This window comes from Callospermophilus lateralis, unplaced genomic scaffold (assembly GCF_048772815.1).
Source record: "Callospermophilus lateralis isolate mCalLat2 unplaced genomic scaffold, mCalLat2.hap1 Scaffold_52, whole genome shotgun sequence".
NCBI lineage: Eukaryota > Metazoa > Chordata > Mammalia > Rodentia > Sciuridae > Callospermophilus > Callospermophilus lateralis.
In genome coordinates, this window is record NW_027514454.1 from 5,722,557 (window position 1) to 5,744,905 (window position 22,349).

Below are 22,349 nucleotides of genomic sequence, written 5' to 3' on the forward strand. Positions count from 1 at the left end.
GGTTCCAAGTAGATAGAGATGGAAACCTAAAGAGGAGTTCAAAGTCATTGAACTTTTAAATTGCCACCAGGAATCATCTGATTTTCTTTATCGTACCCTTTTACTGTCCTTCCACCAGTTTCAGCTTCTGTGTCAAAGTTTCTGACGTGTTTCTTTATGAAACTTATCATACCCCAAAGCTGTGGTCTACCCCATGGCATTTTCAAGGGTGTGGAGTGCCCGAATGTCAAGTTCATCCACACTCCACAGCCTCAAAACCACTGGGTCTTCATGGTGGGTCTAGGCAGCCGCTACTCTATTCGGTTTCACAGAACTTGAATATGTTTAGGTTCCTGAACTTATAATCCTCTCCATATTATATTTATTGAGCACCCAGTAAACATATCAAGCAGAATGTTATTGCTGGAGAGATTTCTTCCATTTACAGAGTGTGGACGAAGGGTCTAAGCAGCTTTCAGACTGTTAAGGATAACACATTAGCCCACAGTTTCTTACTCTGGAAACTCTGCATGATATTCAATTCAACTGTGCAAGGGATGAGCTAGAACAGTCTGTCAAGGCTCAAAACTATTATCAGGAATATGCTTCCCCTACTCAGGTTGTTACCCTGGGGTCCCTGTAGCTGGAGAGGTGGGATTAGACATCTACAAGGGGTCAGCCCCTTCCTCTCAGTATATACATTGTAAACATAACTTCAGTTTTTTTTCTCTTCCATAAATTAAGGGTAACAAGATTCATGAGCTTGGGGAGTTTGAAAAAGAGTAATGCCTAGGCTGTAGCCCTGGAGATTCTTCTGTTTAAGTTGTTATGAAAGGGCCTGGGCATCATTCTTGGTGAAAGTCCCTGCCTCCCCAGAGTTGGTACTAGCAAAGCACTTTGATCATACACTACTGCTTGGAGGTTTTGCACAGGTGGAGGAGATTTCTAGTTGGAATGCACACGAGTTTTTAAAGTACTAAATCCTAGGAAGCCCTTCAGCCCCTAATCCATGTGGAATGTCTCAAGGATGACTTCTACAGAATCAAAAATAGGTCACAACCTCAGGGTGCCATACACACACACTGAGCCCTTGTCACAGCCGATTGCACAGTATTCGCTGACTGTGTGATTCAATTTCACATGTCTACACTGTTCAGCAGGCAGCACCTTCCCCTTTTGTATCTGTTGACTCTTACCTGGTCAGTTGTGTGCCAGGTAAAAAGGAGACAGGCAGCATATGTCCATCAAATCATGACTGCTCTGAGACTTGGGATGCCTCTGAGACTTGGGGGGAATGCACAAGTCACGTGACTATGGTTTTCTTTTCCTACTATTAACAAAATGCTTTCACATCACCTGAAAGTCTCTTGCCATCCTCTCTGTCTCCCCAGCTGTGGGGCAGGAAGAGTGAGTACCCTCTTTATGAAGCCTTAGTGCCAAGTATAATACCTGGAACACAGAGGTGCCTAATAAATGCTAGCTGGATTTAATACGATGGCATTTATTATTGCAAAAGGAAATGCTAAGCAATTTCATAGTTTTTACAGATAGCCTGTACTGTTCTTAAGGTCTATTATTCTATGTTGAATAAATATGACAGTCTTATGATATTTTCTTAATTTTAGATTAGAGTAACCTCATCAGATGAATCCTCTTCTGTGTTGGAATATCTGTCTTTTATGCTGCCAAACATGCATCTGGGCTCAAGGCAGTGTTAGTTTAGGCTAAATAGTAAAAAAAAAAAAAAAAAAAAAAAAAAACTGGGCTGCAGCCTGCCTGCCATTTTAAGTGGTAATTTCTCTCAGCTGCCCATATTTCAGTATGAGGCAAATGAACTTGCTTCCTCCTTACTGGATCTTGAAAATAATTTTGAATCATCATTATATCTGCACATCTGGCCCCAGATTGGTGCTGATTCCAAACATATCTCTCAGGGCACGCATCTCAGCTCCTTCATCTCCATTGCTTCTTGCATCCTGCAGCTCAGAAAACACCAGTTCCTGCCCATAGCCTCACAGACAGTTCTCCATCCTCAAACCCCTTAGGAGCACCAGGAGAAAAGGATGAGAAGGAAGAGCATATCACATTTCTTATTAGATATGCTCCAGTTTCTTTCAAGACTGGGTACAGCCACCCACAACTACCAGAATGTGCCCACTAACCTGAAGGAGCTGCTTCCTGAATGTGTCACATTAACATTACTGGGAGGGTAAAAGGATGACAGTCACCTTCCTGTCAACAACATGATCTTGTTGATAGAGCATGTCACCAAGAGGGGTGGGGTGGGGAGAATGTAGGGGAGACAGGATGAGAAGCACCTATGTGGGATTGGGTACACAGTCCCACTTGGCCCCAGGGAGCAGATAACATCCTGTTACCACCAGGTGGGCAGATGAGTGAGAAAAGATGGAGAAGGACCAGATGGAAGAGGAGAAGAGGCCCCAGGGAAAGAAGTTGACTCCATCCACACAACAAAAAGTTTACAAAGAAGAGCAAATATCTCAAGGGCTGCTAGAATGTAGGTTTGGAAGATCTGTCAATCAGGCAGAGAGAAAAGGGATTATATACCAAATCCTCACTAGTGAGATAAAAAGTTGCAGGAAAGTTTTGAGTTATTTATTTGGTGCCCTCTGAATTCACCTTCTGGAAGAAGACATGCATTAGAGGCTCCCTTGGGCTGGGGTGAAAGGTGGCCTGGTGGACAATCAGGGAAGTTAGTGTTGATGATACCCCTGATAATTCTGTTCTCAGAGTGAGTTCTGGCTGTTTGACTTCAAAACCTAGAAGTCAGATTTGGCCAACCTTTCCTTGTAATCAAGAACATCTCTGACTCAGACACAAGTTTCTGTAAAAAATGAAGCTTGATGGTGGACAACAGTTTTTTATTTCTACTGCGGACATGAGTTGGACTCTGACATAGACACTAGGACACCCATGGCTGGTGTACAGTCACTGGCCTTTTCTTCCCCAGTTTGTAAACAGCTCTGGAACTTCCTCAATCTGGTAAGATTTATTTGGCCTCAAAACAAGGATTTCTCAGCGGGCATATGGAAACTATTTGATGCTGAAATAACGAATACAAATTTTTTCCCCTTAGCTGTCCTTGAAGGCTCTACAGCCCATAAAGCTTGTCAATTCTAATTTTCTTTGAGTGACTTGAGATACAAAGAAAAGTATGGTGAAAATACTTTGGGCTTTTAGCAACCCAAGACCATCTACTAGTCTGCCTCAATGCTTATTCTCATCACTTATACTCACAAACAAGATTTCTTCTTCAGGGACCTGTTTCTCCAATGAAAGTTAAAACATAACTTGTTGCTACCCCCTGCAAGAGGCAACCAGCTAAGACACTAGTCTCACATGTGAAAAACTTGATTTTTCAAAATTGTGCCCATTTCCAGTCATTTTTAACTGTACAAACCTATTAATGTAATCACATTAAGCAGACAAAGAAAATATTCCAAAGTAGTGGTAGTTAGACATTGTCCTTATTTCAATAAAAGGTTATTAATTAGAAAAAAAAATGGAAGCAGAATACTCCCATGCATAGTTCTAGTAATTGAAGACCCAGGCAATTTTGCATATCAGTGAAACCTTCAGCTTCTCTTGGCTGTAATAAAATAAGCTTCCATCTATTTTTAAGGTAAACTGTTTGTTAAAGATTCATTTAAGCTAATTCCATCAATAATTATAAAACCCATTAAAGTTAAATATTTAAACTAAATTTTAAGGGCCAAAAGGGAGTATTTGCAGTTTAATACAGGAATAAATACCACCTGACATGCCAGTGGCTTTCATTAGCTAGTTTCAGCTCTGCCATTTCTAATGAAATTTAAATAAATTGATTTGGATACTTAAAGGTACAGTATATATGAGGATCTTCTGTAGTGACATCTTTTCAAAAAGACTCTGTAAATTCATTTTATGAATTCAATTTAATTCAGTTGGCCTAATCTTAAAGAACCCACTACACCAAGAAGATTTGACAGGTTGGAAAGAAATGTATATAATTTAGTTGAAGAAAGTAATATCATTGTTAACTGCCCCAAATTAATCATTTATACCAATACGATGGGGGAGGGGAGAGCTTGGGAAGTTGAAACAAGACCAAATTAGTCCTTTTGACTTCCCTGTTATCACTTTTGAGACTTTGACCCAAAGATGTGACATGGATGGTCTTTAACTCTGTCCTCTGTGTTCCAATCAATACTGCAAAGTTAAACTTGGGATGCAACTGAACGAAGTCCTGCCTTCAGGTTCACAAATCCAAATGTCTGGCTTTTAGCACTTCGATCACTATGACATTGGAAATAATTGGGTATTTTTCAAATATGCTCATGAGGGGTAGAGGAACACCTGGGTCCCAAATCTGAGGTCTCTGCAGAATGCCCCACAGGGAAGGAGTCACTGAATGCATCCCTGCTGTGCCTTAGCTCTCAGGTAGCTAACATGGAGGTTTATTCAGTCAGCACTCAGAACCACCTAACAGTTGGCTTCTGATGAAATTTAATTAAATTGAGGTGTGAATAGAGAAAGAGACAGACATAGATCCTGAGGAGAAATGGGGGAGAAATGAGTATCTAAAAATGGCCATAGCAATAGCTTCTTTCAAAAACGACCCATGAAAGAAGCCTTGGTAACAACCATGCCATGCATGGCATAAAAATACATTTCTATTTTAGAATAGAGCTTGGTAAAAATAAGCTTAAAGTAAAACAATCAAGAAATAATGATTGAAAAGGATTGTCTTCATGAAATTGGGGAAAGGCAAGCCAATATGGATGTGTTCCCTTTGGGAAACTAGAAGAGAGTCAAAGACATAGTAGGTATTCAACAGATATGTGTTAAATGAGTGTAGAAATGGTCACTTGCTACTAGGACAGGGAGGATGACTAAGAGGAATCATGTGATATTACACAAGGAGATTAAAAAAGGGGGGGTACTATAGTTTAGAATGGCATAGAGGAAACCCAGTTGATGCATTTCATTATTTGATGCTATGTATGTCATGGTAAATCTGTCATCTGGTTAAATCAGGCAATTAGCATAAGTGACTCTCAGAAGATGTGTGAGAATTGTGGGTTCATCAGGGTTTACCACCAGGCACTCGGCCAACCTGCCAAGAGCACTGTGTGCTAAGACAGGGAGAGTAGAAAAAAAGAAAAATCCAACATGTTTCCACATCCTATGACCTCGCTTCTTCCTCTGACATTACTGATGCTCTTTGCATTGTGCAAGATTATTTTTTAATAATCTGGAAACTTACAGGCCTTTTTTTTTGCCCACTGCACTGGCCGCCTGCATAGGACTAAGGATTCATAGAAATGGCTGGTTTTCAAAGTTGAAGTCAACTTGTAACTCCTGTAGAACCCTTTGCAATGAGAGGTAAGCATAATGGGATCTTTCAAAAATGTGCTTTGATAAAAACTGGGCACTGAGAGTCAAGGAATTTGGTGTTGATACGTACAGAACATGCACATTATGTGAATAAACATGTCAGTAACCTTTTAAAAAAATCTCCACCTAGTAATAGAAACACTAAGCTTTTGGTTAGGCCTCCAGGTAGAGAGATCTGCCCACATGACTTAGAGCTGATGGCATGTCTCCAAAAGAAGAAGGTACATGCTCTGGCCCATTTCCAGTTGTCATGTGGATAGACTGACGGTCAACGTGAACACTAAAGATGATGTTGACACTCTAGAGGTGAAGACAGTGGGTGAGAAGAAGCCAACCCCTGACTCCAAGAGGTGTTATTTCACAGTTTGACTATTCCACTCAGACTTTCATGTGAGTGGGTATGGGGGCTGAGTAATGGGCCCCAAAGATGTCCTTTTCCTAATACCAGAACCTGTGAATAGACTACCTTAAATGGCAAAAAGGACTCCGAGGGTATGATTAAGATCTCAAAGGACAAGGTCAATCTGAGGATGCCAGGGCCACTGCAACCACCACATTCTTCCTCATGAGAGATTCAGGAGGTGAGAGCTGGGGAAGGCAATATGGCACTCAAAGGAAGAGAGAGTGACTCAAAGATGCTTTGTTGCTGATGTTGAAGATGGAGAATGAGGCCACCAGCCCAGGCATGCAGGCCACCTCCAGGAGCTGGAGGACATAAGGAAGTTGACTCTCTGGAGAATGTAAAGAGGGAGTGCATCCCTGCCAACAGATTTCAGCCCAGTGAACCTATTTTGGATTTCTGGCCTCTAGAACTGCAAGATTACTTATTTTTTGGTATTTTTAATTATTTTGGTGTAATTTGTTAGTGTTGCAGTAGGAAGTAAATCCACAGGGTGATCCATTTCTAACTCCCTTTGAGTCATGTTTGTTCAACATAATGACTTAGCATTATAAAAAACTTGTAGATAATTACAGAACTGACAGGGTACTATGGCCTCTGTTAATATGATTTTCCACAGTGTCTCCATGGCCCCACATTCTCTAATTAAAATTCTGGAGCATTTGTTCATAGCTGTAACAGTGGCAGACCAAATAGGCTTCTGCAGTATTAGCATGTGACCCACTTTCATATGGTCTAAGATTAGGCGAGGAATTTTCTAGTGGATGGAGGAGAGGCACATCATGAAGGTGGCCAGTGGCTGAGTATTCCTCACACCCCATCTCCTAAAATCCAGGGGACAAACTTCTTAAAGAGCTTGACCATGGGCTCCCTGGAGTTTGGGTGTTGCCAGAGCTGGTGTCTTGAGTAACGTTGGCAGGATGATTTGGGGTCAGAGGCGAATTGACCATGTAGCACAAGAAGTTTAAATTTTAGGTCCTCCCACTACATGGGCTCCTTAGGAGGATGGTACATAATTTTATAATCATAAAGTTACCCTTCTTTTTAAACAGGACTTCCAAAACTATGTTATCTACAGGAACGCAGAATTTGTATCTAACCAGGCTATATATAGTGAAGAAGCAGAAGTCTGAGGCTGATGCATAATTCTGAGCATTTGGAGGAGACTGGGCCTAGGCCAGGCAGTAGACAGAAGGCTCTCAGCACTGAGAAGTGGCACTTCTCAGTAAACCAACCACTGCCCTCATGAGAGAAGGAGCTAGCCGATGGACATCTCCCAGAGCGCAAGTGCACCAAAGCAGGATATGGCTGCATTGGTCAGGTTGGATCTCCTCACTGTGGCTTTCTTTCCCACTTGGTCTAACCTCATTGGTGGCACTGGGAAGGGTAAAGACACAGCTTATGAGAGAGGAAGGGAGAAAGGGAGGGTGAGGGAAGTATGAGCACACTCAGCCAGGTTGAGGTTCTCATAGGTGACATCCCCAAATCTACTGGGATCCACTGAAGATGGAGTGGGTAAGGTTGACGTGATCACTCAAAGTAAGCCACAAGAATGCACGTACACTGTACACTTTCGTTAAACTTCCTGGGTTTTCTAGTTACTGATGCAATCATTTTTTTTTCTGTCTTTTGTCTATAGGGTATTTTTGTCATGGGGAATGCTCTGTAAAAAAGTGGTATTATAGGGGAACTGTTTAATTTGGGCACTGCTATGTGGATTTCCCTGACTTGGGGACCTGTCCCAGCAATAGCTATAACTTAGTCACTTCTCGTTTTGCAACTGTCGTGTGCATTGATTTCCACTTTTGCACAACAGATTTTTGCTTCTGTTCCCATTTGTGCCTTTGTTTTTGGACAGATATCATATGATGAGTGCCTGAGAATTCTCTCTGAGAGGTCAGGGGGACCTCATAAAGAAAGACCTTCATTGTCGATAGAAACATCAACAAGTAAACGCCCAGATTTATGGAGGAGAAAATACCATGGATGAGTTTAACTTCAGCCTTTTCATTTTGTAACCTAACTTCATATCAAGCAGTTTGGAAAATAAAACACTAGAGGAACTACAATTGTGAACTTTGAGGGCTCCAGCGTTGGGGTTGTTTTAGAATCTGGCTAGAAGTCCTTGTGTTTTTCCAGTCATCTCTTGGTGAGGAATTTTCCAGCACTGCTGAAAGATTAATAAATTCCTGGTGGACAGGTACCCTGATAAAATGACGGCTCTGCATTTAGCGGTTTAATTTATTTCTACAGATGATTTAATGCTTTTCCATGACTATCTTAGATACCCAGAGAGTAAAATCTATTAATCCTCAAAATAGTACATAACGAAGGAAGTATTAAAGTATGTCCCACTCTTCTTACTGCAAAGCTTAGGGATCATAATTTCGAATTTTAACTTTGTTGTGTTTTTTCCTTGATGATATTTCAAAATAGATTTCTGATTTGCATCACAAACTAGGATTGTTTTTCAAATGCCCAGCAGACCAGGCTGATGAAGGGATGTCAGACATGAGCCATTAACTTCAATTTGCAGGGACAGGACTCTTGGCCCATTTATGTGCAGTGGTCAGCCTTGAACAGGCAGCAGGAGGCCACACAAGGGCTGGGTTCACTCTCCCACCTGCTGTGATGTGGACACCAGAGGAGACCTGTAGGCATTCCCTTACCTATCCATAATTACTTACTGATTTCTTGTTTTGTCAGAGCAATGGTGGTAAAAGCCAATGAAATGAATCAGGGTAGGAAGAAAAGAGAGTCCTGTGTGAGACAGGCTGTGAAGGGCATGGACTTCACTTCTATCAGAGCTCATTATTCACTGGCTGAATGGAATGTACAATCCGAGAGTCTGTGTCCCCTGACAATAAAGGGAAGGGAATCTAAAGATTAGCTTTATGTTTTATTTCTCACATCAAAATGGCAATAGCAAATACAATATTGCTATTCAGAGAAACATGACCTTACCCAGTTTTCAGGAAAGGCAGCTTGGCATTCCGGGAGAAAGCAACTCACTGTGCACAATGCTGACATTTCACTGGGGAAGGGGCATGATTCTAAAATCCCCATGCCTGGAATAATCTGATTTCTAATCCCAGTGAATCTCAACAAGAGTTTGATTCTGATTTTTGATTGATCTTGGATTCGATCTCTGCATTTATGAGCTAAGGGTTTTAATTTTTACAGAGAGGCTGAGTAGATGTTGTTCTCTTTGAAGCACTTTGAGTTTCTTGGAACACATGAGTCTCAGTAACAGAAGGCTAAATGCTGGAAAAAATCATCTGCCACTTGGCAACAGGGACTGGCCTGTCTCTTCCATGGTAACACAATAGTTTGTGTCAAAGGCTTAAACATGTTTCTAGGAAGCATTTCATGGAAAAGCAAGGGATTGGAAGAACAGAGGGGGTGTCTCTACACACTGCTTGCCCTCTCAGCACCCAATGCTCACAGGCACTTCTACTGTGGTGTCGGGCTGACTGATACTACTTCCAGTTGATCTTAGATTTACCAGTATATGTTTCAGAAGGTAGAACAGAGTTCATTGTACCTGAAGCTCCACAACTACCCTGTAAATCAGTTACCCTGAGGTAGGTCCCCATGAAATCACACAAGAGGACACAGATGGATTGGGTAGCAAGGGCTTCCACAGCTTCCCAAAGCTGTGGCTGAATGGCCCCAGCTAAGTCCCACTGAGACTCCAAGACCAGATTGTAAATGCTGTGGCTTGGGGAGAGTCAAACACTGTTGTGTGGAGCTGAAATCCGACCAGTTTAGGGAGGAATCACACACCAAAAAGATATCATGGAAAGTGACAAGGAATCTCCTGGCTGGCAAATTAGCCTAGAGCCTACCCACCACCTGGCAGGAATGATTCACTGGTGAAACATTCATGTACCCTGTTTGACATTCTTCAGCAAAAAGTTTTTTTGCTTCAATGTGACAGTGAATATGAGTTCTTATTTGCATTTCTAATAATCAAACAATAGCATAGTTCTATTTTACTAAAATTCAAGGAAGACTTTGATCCAAAGCCTAAAATCTATGTGCTAAATCTTGTTCAAATATCTGTTCAGATTAACAGAAGCTCAGAATTTTAGGCCAGTGAAAAATACTCTGTATGATGCTATCTTGAGTGATACCTGCCATTATATATCTGTTCAAAATCAGAGAATACACAATACCAAGGGTGAACCCTAATGCAGTCTATGAATTTTATGTGACTATGATATGTCAGTACAAGTGCACTGACTATAACAATTGCCATTCTGGTGGGGGATGCATATGTAGTGCAAGGGGTATATGAAAAATCTCTACACCTTCTTCTCAATTTTGCCTAAATTTAAAATTGCTTTAAATAAAGAATTCAAAAAATGTATTGAAGAGAAAATAGTAAACTTCCTGAAAGAACAACAACAAAATCTGAGACCAAGTGCTAAATATGCTAACATTTTTAAGAATCTGCTACATAAATAATACCTTGAAAGTAAAGAGGGCCATTTAAAATGTAAAACCAAAGTCTGTCACTGAATTAATATTCTGGAAGGCTAACTAAATTGATTATAGACCTACAGCCTCATGAGGACCAATAAAACAGAGATCCATATTGGCTGGGGGTGAGGTAAATGTCAAGTTTCTATGCCATTAAACTGTGAGTCTTTTTATATTCTGGTATTCAAGAGTGGAGTTTTGAATTTTGGGAAACAGAATAATCGAAGTAGTTGAGATAAACTATGAACTATGATTTTAAATAAGTCAAAACACCTGTTTTTGCTTAAGACATGGTTATGCTCACTTTCATTTATTTCATTTTCTGCATTTCTATCTTCTAGCACATATGAATAAAATCTCTTTCAGGCAGTACTTCTTAATTTTGCCTGGTACCTATTTTTGATATTCCTTAATTCAACACTGTTAATTAGGAATGAATACTAATTGTACCAGAGCTGGGCACAAACACCACTGCAATTTCCATGGAGAAATCACCTGCAACGTAAGTTCAGGGTGTGAATTCTTCCACAATAAATATTTGAACCCAAAATGAAATTATTTTTTAATAAAAATACAAATACAGCTTAGGCCATAACATTTTAGCTGTATGTTTAAACTATTCCTAATATTTGAAAGTTATTCTTTCAACGAATGAATTTAAACAATTTCATTCATTCTAACTAATCTGCTACGTAATTATTTCAGATTAGTAAGTAGTGACTTACTTAAGAGCTAAGGAGAGGTCAGAAACATTATTTTCAAGGAAGGTGGTACAAAAAATGTAGGGAGAATGAAGATTTAGATGGGCTAATTGGATGGAGTATGGACTTGGGAAGGCTTTGGAGGATGGCAGAGATGGAGAGCGACCTGCAACTCCACTCAGCTGCGGTGGTGGTAAGGGCTGGCAGGAAGCAGGGAAGAGCTACAGAGAGAAGCCACGGCCACTCTTGAAATGACTCATGGGCTTTGCTGACATATTTTGACTCTGCCCTGAGGACCACAGTGGCCACGGAATGGTGTGGCTGCAAGGAGACATGCAATCAGATTTGCTCTTTAGAAAATTCACATTGACTGCCTTTTGGAGAATTTGCTGGTGAGGAGTAGGACTGAAATAAGAAGCCTCCTTGGGAGACTGGAACCCAAATCCAGAGATAGGAGACAACTATTCATGAGTACAGAAAGAAGAGGGCAGAAGCAGAAGTCTGGGGTTTGCTGGTGGATTGGATGCTGATCTGGGAAGGAGAGAAGAGATTCAGGGAGATACAGTTTAGCTGTGCTGCTCTTCAACTGGGGTTGGGAGGCAAAAAGAGGAGCTGACTCCAGGTAAAGCAGGCCTGTCTGGAATCTGATTCAGGGAGATTCTGCAGATGCTGCATCTGAGCACGTTTTCTAGCAGGGGGCTAGAGATTCAGAACACAACTGGGGCTAGAGAAATAGATTGGAGAGGCCACAACATTTAGTTGATAATTGAATCAATGAGAAAAGTTATGATAACCCAGGAAGAAGTTGTGCATGATATGAGAAAATTCCAAGCATCAGGTCCTTGAGGATGTCAAAATTCAAGGAATGAACAGGGAAGAGCCCATAAAGGGTGGAGAAGGTGGGATGGGGATCCTGAATCCTTATGGGAAATAGATTGTCCTAGTACTTATGAGAAGACTGTTTTGGTGAATGACACTATTTTGCCACAATGTGTTCAAACTAGAAGCACAAAGGATCACAGCAGAGGCTCTGACTAAGGAAACTAGTTGGCTTGCACTTGTGAATTATTTAACCCTAGACCACACCATGATCCCCAGTCTAACATGAGTCTTCTGCATACTTGATCTTACCCCCTACCCCCACACAAATTCAGCACTAATGTGGAATGGAAGCATACCACATACTTCTGGAACAACTTATGATGTCATGTTATAAAACCCTGTTTGTGGTTTGTTTTACCTAAACCTCACCATGCAAAGTTCTCCCTGTTGGGACTCTGGTCAATATGGATGGCCAATGGAGATGCTTAGGAGACAGACTGAGGGAAGGGGACACAGTTCCAGTGTCTGAGGACAGGAGGAGACTGTAGAAGAACCAAAGGGGAAATAAGCCATAAAAATGTTGGTGGAAATGAATAGTGATGATGACAATGACAAAATAAAACCTCAGCTTCAAAACTCCAGGATGGGAGGGACAGCATTTGTCAGCAAAATGGCATGAATGAGTGTTTTGGATCAGCAGCAGCAATGTCCTTGGGCACATAAGTTCCCAGTGTACAGGGCCCTTTGGTGACTGCTGTTACTGCACCTGAGACAATCAGCAACCCAGCAAGGAAGGTGCTACACTTTTCCTTCATATATGAGGACACCGAGATTGGGGCTGGGTTGAGGAGACATGCTTGGTGTCTGTAGAAGCTGGCGAGGTTTTAGATGAAGGGAGTGAGGAATGCTAATATCTCTGTTTCTTAAAGCAGAAGGAAGGCAGTGAGTCATGGAGGTCCAGGCCTCCAAACTTCCAGGACCAAGAGGGCATGTCCAGTCACCTAGAGAGAAGATTCTGCTTGTAGAACTGCCATAGGCCATTTGAAGAATTCATTTAGTTTCCTGGAGACTGTCAGCATTGTCTGGGAAGGAATGGCCTGGTAGAGATGAGGTCAGCTTCAAAACCATGAAGGCCAACACAGAGAAGAAAAATGAGACTTGCTCAGTATGGCTTTAGGGGAAAAACCTGCAGATAAAGAGATCAGTGCTTAAAGTAAGCAAGAAGTTCTGGCTCTCATGGTCACTCTCAAATGAAATAATGTGTCTCATTAGGTCATACTGGCAATTGGCATTAAAGATATTTGAACAAAACAAAATGACTGCTGGAGCCGAGATGGCCTTCCTTCTCCTGTCATTGCTGCCCATGTCTCCTGCCACTCTTGTACAGCTGGATGAGGCTACAGGGCTGAGATTTAGCCCTCAGGGCAAGAGCAGGAGTTTGGCAGTTTCCCCACTGCTTGTCCACCTTTCTCCCTCTCCTGCCCAGACAGGCAAGGACCACCTGCTGGCCCCAGGTCACTGTCTGACCAGCTGCAGTTCTGTGAGAGTTCTATGAAAGATGTCTTTTTAGATGGAGCTTCTGAAGTTCTGAGTCACTCTGTTAGAGTGACATAGGTTCCAACCAATTGAACTGTTTCTTGATGATCTGACAGATTATCGCAGTATTTACACAAGGACAGGTACCAGTGGTTTCCCCAACTCTATATTCTTTCTCCCACTAACCCAGTCATTCCAACCGTCCCCAACCGTGGTCAAATGTAAGCACCTCATGTTGTCAGTGACATTCTAAAGTTCTGGAAAATCAAGCTTTTCTGAATTCCTGCTCGTCTTTGCTCCCACCTGCAGACAGTTCCTGGGGCTAACAGCCACCAAGATAACATAGGTGGCAAAGACGTTTTGCAGATTTATTTGTGGATAGCTAAACTTAAATACTTCAAAAAGGTGACACTGTATTTATCTTGCATGTCATAAGGTTCTTGCAATGGTGTATTTTCCCTGTGGGGAACGAGCCCAGAAGGCCAGGTCTTAAGCAGATAGAGGGACAGAGAATACAAATGTGTTTGGGCTCCAAACATAGGAATTAACAACACTCAGCCTGAAGAATATTCCAGGCCAATAGTCCTCTAAGAGGTAAATAATAAAGTATACAAGCTAGAACTAAAAGTCCCTGACCTCCGTGCCTGGGTTTAAGGGAAGATGTCAGAGAGAGATGGGCCAGAGTTCTGTCCCCAACACACGCAGCTGTCATTCCAATTTCCATCTCCTGCTCATAGTTTTCCTCTGGCCATAACTCCCTTACCTCTTACCTCCTAATTATGCATACTGTAAACATTCTTCAAGACTTTGCTCTATAATTTTCCTTCCCTTAATTCATGCTTTAAAGCCTGAAATATATAATTCAGGATCTAACAAAATCTCCAGTAATTTTTCCATCTTTCATTTTTACTCACAGTGGCTACATCCATATTTTAAGTTTCCTTTGGAACTCTTCCTTTGCTCAGCACATGATAGGTGTTTAACAAATAAATATGAAGGTGGGTAGTTAAAAGATATGAATCTGACCTTTTTCTGATTATATGTAAATTGTCAATGAAGAACAAGAGAGATCACTTCCCTGATGATTAAAACAATTCATGAGGATAAATGAGCTTGGTTTTCTCACCCAAAGACTTTTTCAAATGGAGAGATTTTTTGAATTTTGAGCTTTGCTATTAACAGCATCTATGACATTGAGTACCAAGGTCTTCATTTCATTTCACACCTGCATAATTTGGAAATGATTAACAACAGCTCTTTCTCAACATCTTTAAATTATGGGTCAAGAGAAAATATCATCATTTTTTCTCTAGCCCATCTTTCTTGAATTTTCCCAGATGAAACACATTTTAAACTTTCTTTAGCTCTTGAATTTAAGGTCCATTAAATTCCTGTTTGCACATTCTTATTTTCACGGAAATAGAAAGATAATTACACTTTTTGAACTGTACTACCAACAAAGAAAAAACTAAGGTGAAAATTCATACTACTATTTAACAAATAGTGTATAGCATCTTTAAAAACTCTTCCCCTCCGGTGCACAAAAGCATAAGCAGGTGCATTTCAGCACAGAGGAGGCATGGAGGATCCCAGGGAAAGTGGTTTATTTGAGGCAGTAATACTTCTTTGAGTTTCTGGAACCACTGACTCAGAACTACGAGCTTCATTCTAATTTATAACATGTTCTTCATGTCTCGCTGTCTGGTTAGCCCAAGGACTCCTACCTGGGAGAGACATCTGTCTCCTGGAGGAGTCCAAGGAGGAATTCAGAAGGGATGCTAGGACCTAAATTTTAAGCAAAACAGAACAGAATCCAAAACATTTGCTCCTCCTAACATGCAAAATACTAAGAAAAGGATTCAATTAATCTTCAACACTCAACACTTAATTTTGTTATCTGTGATTTAACTTTGACAAACCACCTCTTGGGGAATAGGAAAACTTTGAAAGAAAAATATGTAAGCTAAACTTTATCAATTTAAAGTGCAAAGTAATGAATGCTTAAGGGAAGTAGGAAGGCCCTGAGGAAATCTAGAAATAGACTCTAACTTAGTAGAGCTAGTTATTAAATATTTACTTTTCCCCATTGATTTAGAAAAAGACAAAATTCCTTACTGGCAAGATGGGTCTCACTCTCCACAAGAGACCCTTACTGAGTCCCCACATCCCGGCCCAAGGAGCTGGTTTCATGGCAAGGCTGGTGGGTGCAAAGGAGGCAGTGATGACTTTGGCTCTCTCCCCTCTCCACACTGCCAAACAGGTGCTTTGGGCAGTAGCCATGGAAGCCCCTGTGCCCTGCCCCAGCCCCATCTGATCCAGGCACTGCTTTCTTCCTGTATATCCATGTTCTCTACTCCCATTCACTAGCTCAAATTTTAACTACCCACATTGGCTTGGCAAAACAACAACTTATGGGAGATATTGTTAAATTATTCTCCCCACTAAAAAAAAAGAAAGAAAAAGTATTCTCTATTTAGAAGCATTTGGAAATGAGGTATAGAACCGAAATCTCTAGATGTGCCATTTTTCTCTTCAGGTTTTAATTTTGAATCATTTTGTGGGTAAGGACTTCTTCAGAGGCACGACATGAATTCTTACTACCTTGCACAGGTGTACAGACCAAGTGCCCCAAGGGCCAAGCCCCTCTGAGTTCTCCATTGGACACTGGGATCATTGTCTCCTTCCCTCTGGGCACTAATGTGGTGAGGTTCTTAGGGCCAGGGGGAGGGGCCACACTGCTGGGACTGAGTTCACATCCATGGTCCTGGGCTGTGACACTTGACTGCCTGAATTGCTTTTTGTATTTTTTTCTGCCTTCTTTCCAAAATTGCTTGTTGAAACTAGTCAATAATTCCCCTCCCCCTCAAAAATATCCGAGTTCATTATATTTTAGTTTATTGCCGAATGAAAAAGTGTAAGAAGATAGGTCTCTTTTCTTCATTATGTAAGGTGATTTAGCATAATTAAAATATTATATATTTCAAAATAGGTGGAAGAGAGAATCTTGAGTTTTCTCACCATAAAGAAATTATAAATATTTCAGATGATGGATAAGATAATATCCTGAATTGATTATTACATTATGTATACATGTATTGAAACATCACACTGTACTCAACAAATACATATAATTACTATGCATTAATTAAAAATCTTTTTAAAAATCGCAATCCCTTAGGGAAACAAAAACAAAAAAAAAACAACTTTGGGTAAGAATCTTTGAATGTGGATCTGTCCACTCCCAAAGGTTCATGGATCTTGGTGTGTATTGAGGGAACACATAGTGGTCCTGTTTTTGCAACTTCATTGATGATCTTGTTTCAGTAGCATTTTGGCTGTGAGGCTATTGGACTAGTGCTGTTCATATCTGAGGTGCCTTTTGTTATGGCCAAATATTAATCCAAATCCAGAGCCTGTGGTGAAGCTCCTGAGCCAAGTAGGTAAAGCAAACCTTAACTTTTTGTACAGACTTCTCAGATCTCGGTACTTCCACATGCTGTTTAGGACCTGAGATGCTGCCTTGACCACTTTTGGAAAGTGTCTGATAAAGGAAAGACAGGAAATGCAATCAGAGTGGTAGCTGGGCTTGCACTGACCCTGACATGTCAGGAAAGGTCAAAATGGACTTCCTCTTAGCTTTCTGGCTCTTTTCTTCTCTGCCTGTGGAGTGCAAAGGACTTTTGTACCAGTTCCCATCTGTGGTCTCATCACACATCCATGAGGGTGACAGGTAGGAAGAAATTACAATTTGGCAAAGAGTTTTTAAAAATGCAAACACAGGAAAAGTGACCTGTAGTCAGAATGCAGACTTAGTGTTTGACTATAAAATGGAATAGAAAGAGAAGAAACAGTGATCAGAAAGGACAAGCTTCAGGAGTTTTGATGGCAGTTTTGTGGAACACCTGGTAATAAAAGAACAGTGTCCCACTGGGGCATGAGAGCATACCAGCATTGACTACACACTTGCTGTGGCCATCCACAAAAGATTGGCAGTGAATGCTGAAGTGGGCACACTCTGACATGGGTGCAGAGGACTACATTTGTCTAAGAATCTATAAAGCCTTATCTGCACTTCAACTTCTGGCCTCTGGACACAGTGCATAGGGAGAAACCAAGGTTACAGAAATATTTGGACAGGAAGTTGTTAACTGCTGTTCAAAGTCATGCCTTTGAAATACCTATGACAATATAACTAGATATTTTGATTTAGATTCAGTGCCAATCTGAATCTCAAAACACAAACTAGATTAATAAATTCCTGTCAATTTAATTCAATTGAATTCTTGGAAGTCACTTTGACATGTGGTCATGGAAGCTACTCAGCAATTAATCTAAGTTAACCAACTCAGGAATTCTGTATACTAACAGGCTGGTTTCACAAGCAGAGCACTATTTTAGTGACTACCATTAACAGGGTCTATCTGAGGGGTCAGCTCACTTTTTCTGCAGAGGGTAAGATGGTGAATATTCTATGATCTTGGTCACAATTACTTAACTGTAACTGGAACATGAAGAGTCATATTTAAACAAATGGGTATAGCTGTGTTCTAATAAATGTGATTTATCAAAAATAAGCAGTTAGTAGGATGTGGCCCATGGTCAATAATCAGGGGACCCCTGCCTCATGTGGATGCTGACTCCTGGGTGTTCAGCAAGATATTACCATTCACCATTCATGAAGACTCCAATGTGATAACACTCCTGAAGGTGACTGGTTGTAGTGGCTAGCAATAATATCTGAATTAAAACCAAAGATGCCTTTGAAATAAAATAGTATTTGAAACAAATTAGGAAGATGGTAGATTGGCCAGGATGAGTTTTCAGTTGAGAGCTGAAGTAAATAGATATTCTGAGGATATGCATTTTCCAGTGAAATTATAGGATGCCAATACATGGTGAAGCAAGTGGCTGCTTTTTTCCTAGGTCTTCACGTTTGTCATTTAGACCAACCTAGTTTGAGGATTCTTCATCCATTCACTGAAGGGCAAGTGTAACAGCCATTGCTATGATTACTGAGATATGATGTCAACTTTGGCCACATTAGTTATATCAAGGAATTAAAGAGAACAAATATAGAGTTTCTATAAATTCCAAATTTTAACATTTCTTTTCCTGAAATGAATTCTTGCTAAATTATTTCAAAATTGATGATAGTATTGTGCTCCAAATGTAATTTTAAATTCCTTTGACTTAAAGACAGAATTTTAGACATTTTTGTGGACACAGATAAAGGTATCTGTCATTCTTATATAATCAATGCTGAACAAAGATTAGATGCTATATTTTTTTGCATTTTGTCACTGTTGGCAAAGTATTTGTCTGTGATGATACTCAAGCAACCTAAGAGGAAACTATATTAAAATTTAGGTAGTAATAGTGTAGTTGAAACATTCAGTAAAAAAATATCTCTGACACAGTGTAATTTTTAAGTTCCACTTCTTTCCTAGTTATAAAATAGAAAGAGACTATGGTGTGTAACAAATAGCAGTTTTTAACTTCTTAATTAAAATGCCAATAGATCATAGTGTTATAATAATATGTGAAGGTCAAAGAAACATTGCCTTCTTTTAAGACTTTAATTTTGATTCATCCACTAGACTGGTATCATATAAACTTCTACTTGAAAAACAATGAGTATTGATTGAAGGACTTGAACATTGAGTTCTTTTAATGTGACAAGTGATTATAACCCAAGCCATAATACAGAGTTCTTTTCTAACAAGTAACAGTTGAGACTGTTAATAGCTTTTCTGTCTTATGACAAAAGACAGGGACACATTCAATGCTATTTCCTATACAACTGTTAAAAGTGGAAAAAATATTATTTTTGAAATAGACATGATAGAATGCCCATTATGGGTGTTTAAAGTGATGTGAAAAGAACATTATCAAGATTTCAAAATAGTGAGTATGAGACTCCTACAAGAGTTAATAACAATTACACAATGTCTGGTCTTCACAAGAGCTGTCAAATCAGGGGTGGCTGAAGATGCCAGCTGGTGTGGCTGTTGGCATGACTGTTCTGAACAGTCATGCCAGCAGCAGGATCCCAGTCCCATTGGTTGTGCTCCCAAGATGCAGTGAGTGTTGTGCTTCCAACACATAGTGATGGCCAACTCACCAGCCTGGTTAATATCACTGCATATTTAGGCTTGCATATATTTAGAAATAAAACAGATCTATACATAAAATGGAGGATCATAGCTAGGCATGCTTTTAATACCAGTGGCTTCTAATGTTATTTCAAATAAAAATCAGATGTAAACTAAATTTATTTTTGGAAGTAATTTTTTAAATAATAATTTAGAGTGGACTTATTTGCAAGTATTTTAATAATTACCTAATATGAATTGATACTCCTACAATTTCCAGTTATGAAATCATTCCCAATTCTAAAAAAATCTATTGTCAATAAAGAGTTTCTCTTTTATTAAAATATCACTAGAAGGTGATGGGAATCTCAATAATCTCCTGTCATGATAGAATTTAGTGAGTTTCATGCTGAAATATGGAGCAATTCTCTTGGAATCACTTGGTTTTAAGAACAATGAAATGAATAACAAAACTCAAGTGTAGGTAGGAAATGAGGAATTATAAAATCCTTGTTTTACCCCCTCAATTAATCAATATATATATATTTAAAAAATTTGTCAATATGGAAAAATGGATGAGCTTTCCTAAGCTGGAGAAATACAACTGAAAAGGTACATAATTCATTCCACTTCAACACTTCTTATGCAACTCAGAAACTCAGGTTGTTGACATTGAAAAGAAGATCAAGGAACAATGAGACACAACAAGTGCCTTGGAGAAAATTTTAGTCAAATTAAAGGACATTTCTGAGATTATCTCAAGAGAAAATACCTTCCCATTAATAATAATCAAGTTAGAACCAGATATAACAGGTCCATTTTTTTATGTATTGGCAGCAAGTATACATACTGTATCACAGATAGTTTCTTCAAATGATTTTTAGTAATTTTGATTAACAGTTGTCTCTGACCATAGAACTGAGTCAAGCATCTTTTCTCTATAAGGTTCCAATAGTGAGGCACACTGCTGTAGAGAAGCTCATGGGAAGGAATGGAGTATCATTCCCTAACTCCCTAGTCTTAAAATTCGGAGAAAGTACTTCAATCTTTGAATGCCTCATGGACGTAGACAAAATGTTAGAGTGTTTCTGTGCACTCCAACTAGAGATCCCAAGCACCTACTGAATCTATGCAAAGAAAATCACATTCCTGCAGTGTATGCATAACATTATGAGATCTATCTATCTATCTACCTACCTACTTACTTACATACATACCTAGAGGTTATCTTGTTGTTCCTTGCATGGTTGCAAGTCTAGGTATTAGGATGGATCCATGTCCTTCGACTCTGTGCCCTTCATCGCTGCATAACAAATCATAATGCTGTATAGATGGGGGGGGGTGTCATACAGTATCTCTGTCTGTCTATCCATCCAACCGTATATAGTTATAATTCAAGCCAACAATCTGCACCATTATTGCATGAGTCCCATGGGCCTTCTCTATCTGATACAGGAACATATTCAAATTCTAATGCTGAATTGTTTATTCAACCTATTTCCAAATAGGTTCTCAAGGTGCTTAAAACAGAAACACTGAAATCTCTGAAACACATTAGTAGCATCTTGAATTACGTTAAATAATGAGACAGCATTTCCAGAAAGTCTCCAAGTGCATTTCTCAGTTTCTAATAATGAAAGAAAAATTATTTAGCATTTAGATGTAAAGGAATGAAAAGTCTAGAAGCAGACAGACCCTTAATAACAAAAGGTTTACCCTTTTAATCTTCTTTGATTACACTGAGGGACTTCCAGGAGGCAAAATTTAATTAAGGTTGGTGCAAGAAAATTGACAGCTCTCTGATATACTAGCACCCTGGCTGGTAGAGATATTTTTTAGTTGTGTACACTAAGATACCCTTGGCTCTTCAATCACACAGGGAAACATTCCCATTTGTGGTAGTGCAGCTGCTCTACACCCTGTCTTATCTCTTTTTATTCCATTTGTCTGAAAGCTTTCCCTTTTCTCCACCATTTCCTTAGGCTAGAAAATTTCTGCTCATACTTTTGAGCTTGATTATCAGTAATTTCTGAAAGGATATTATACAGCTCCCCCCCTCGGCTTTAGATTGCAAAGTATGGGCATAATGCCTTGTTAAATTAAGTGGTTTGTCCCAAACCACAGCTTGTAAGGCAAGGTAGTGGGCTGGGACTGAGTTTACCCTGACTGCCTCTCGCTCTCTTCTCCCCGGTGGGTGCTGCGTGATGAGCTGCTATGCAGAGCTGAAGGGGCACAGGTCCATCAATGCCTGGACTCACAACCACACAAGGACAGTAACAAGAAGAGTCCTTCATGCCTCCAGGTTAAGCGAGTGTCTCTTGCAACACACCAGCATGAGGGTTGAAATGTCAATTCTACCTTTGCAATTTCATGGCCATTGCCAACTTACAAGTTATTTATCAAATCAAAATTAACATTGAGATCAGCTTTCATGCTGAGGAAGGAAAACTGGAAACCAATTGCCTTTTTGCTTTTCTTGACTATGGAAGAAAAATGCTTGTGAGTGACATTCAATAGTGCTATCCATTGGCACACTTAGAACCAACTCTGCCCCTGTGGAGGTGGGACGTCACCAGCCATCGTACTTATCTCCTTTGCTCTTGGAGATGCCGACCAGTTTCTTGATGCCTCCCGCGACCCACAGGGCCTTGGCATTCTCCATGTTCTTGGTGATCACCTCATGCAGGGTGCAGCAGAGGGCAGTCACCATGTCGTCGGACATGGCCTTGCTCGCTGTGTTGTTGCTGTTGTTCCCTCGGGGAAGCCTGTGCACAAGGTCTCACATGGCGTATTTGCCTTTGGAAAAGGAAACAGAGGGAAGAGTTGAGGAGAGGGCAAGCAGACAAAGAAGGTTCAGGAAAAAAAAGAACAGAGGCAGAATGACGCAGTAGTGTCACTTTCCCACCTCTGAGTGTTGACTATAGGGTGATTTCAAAC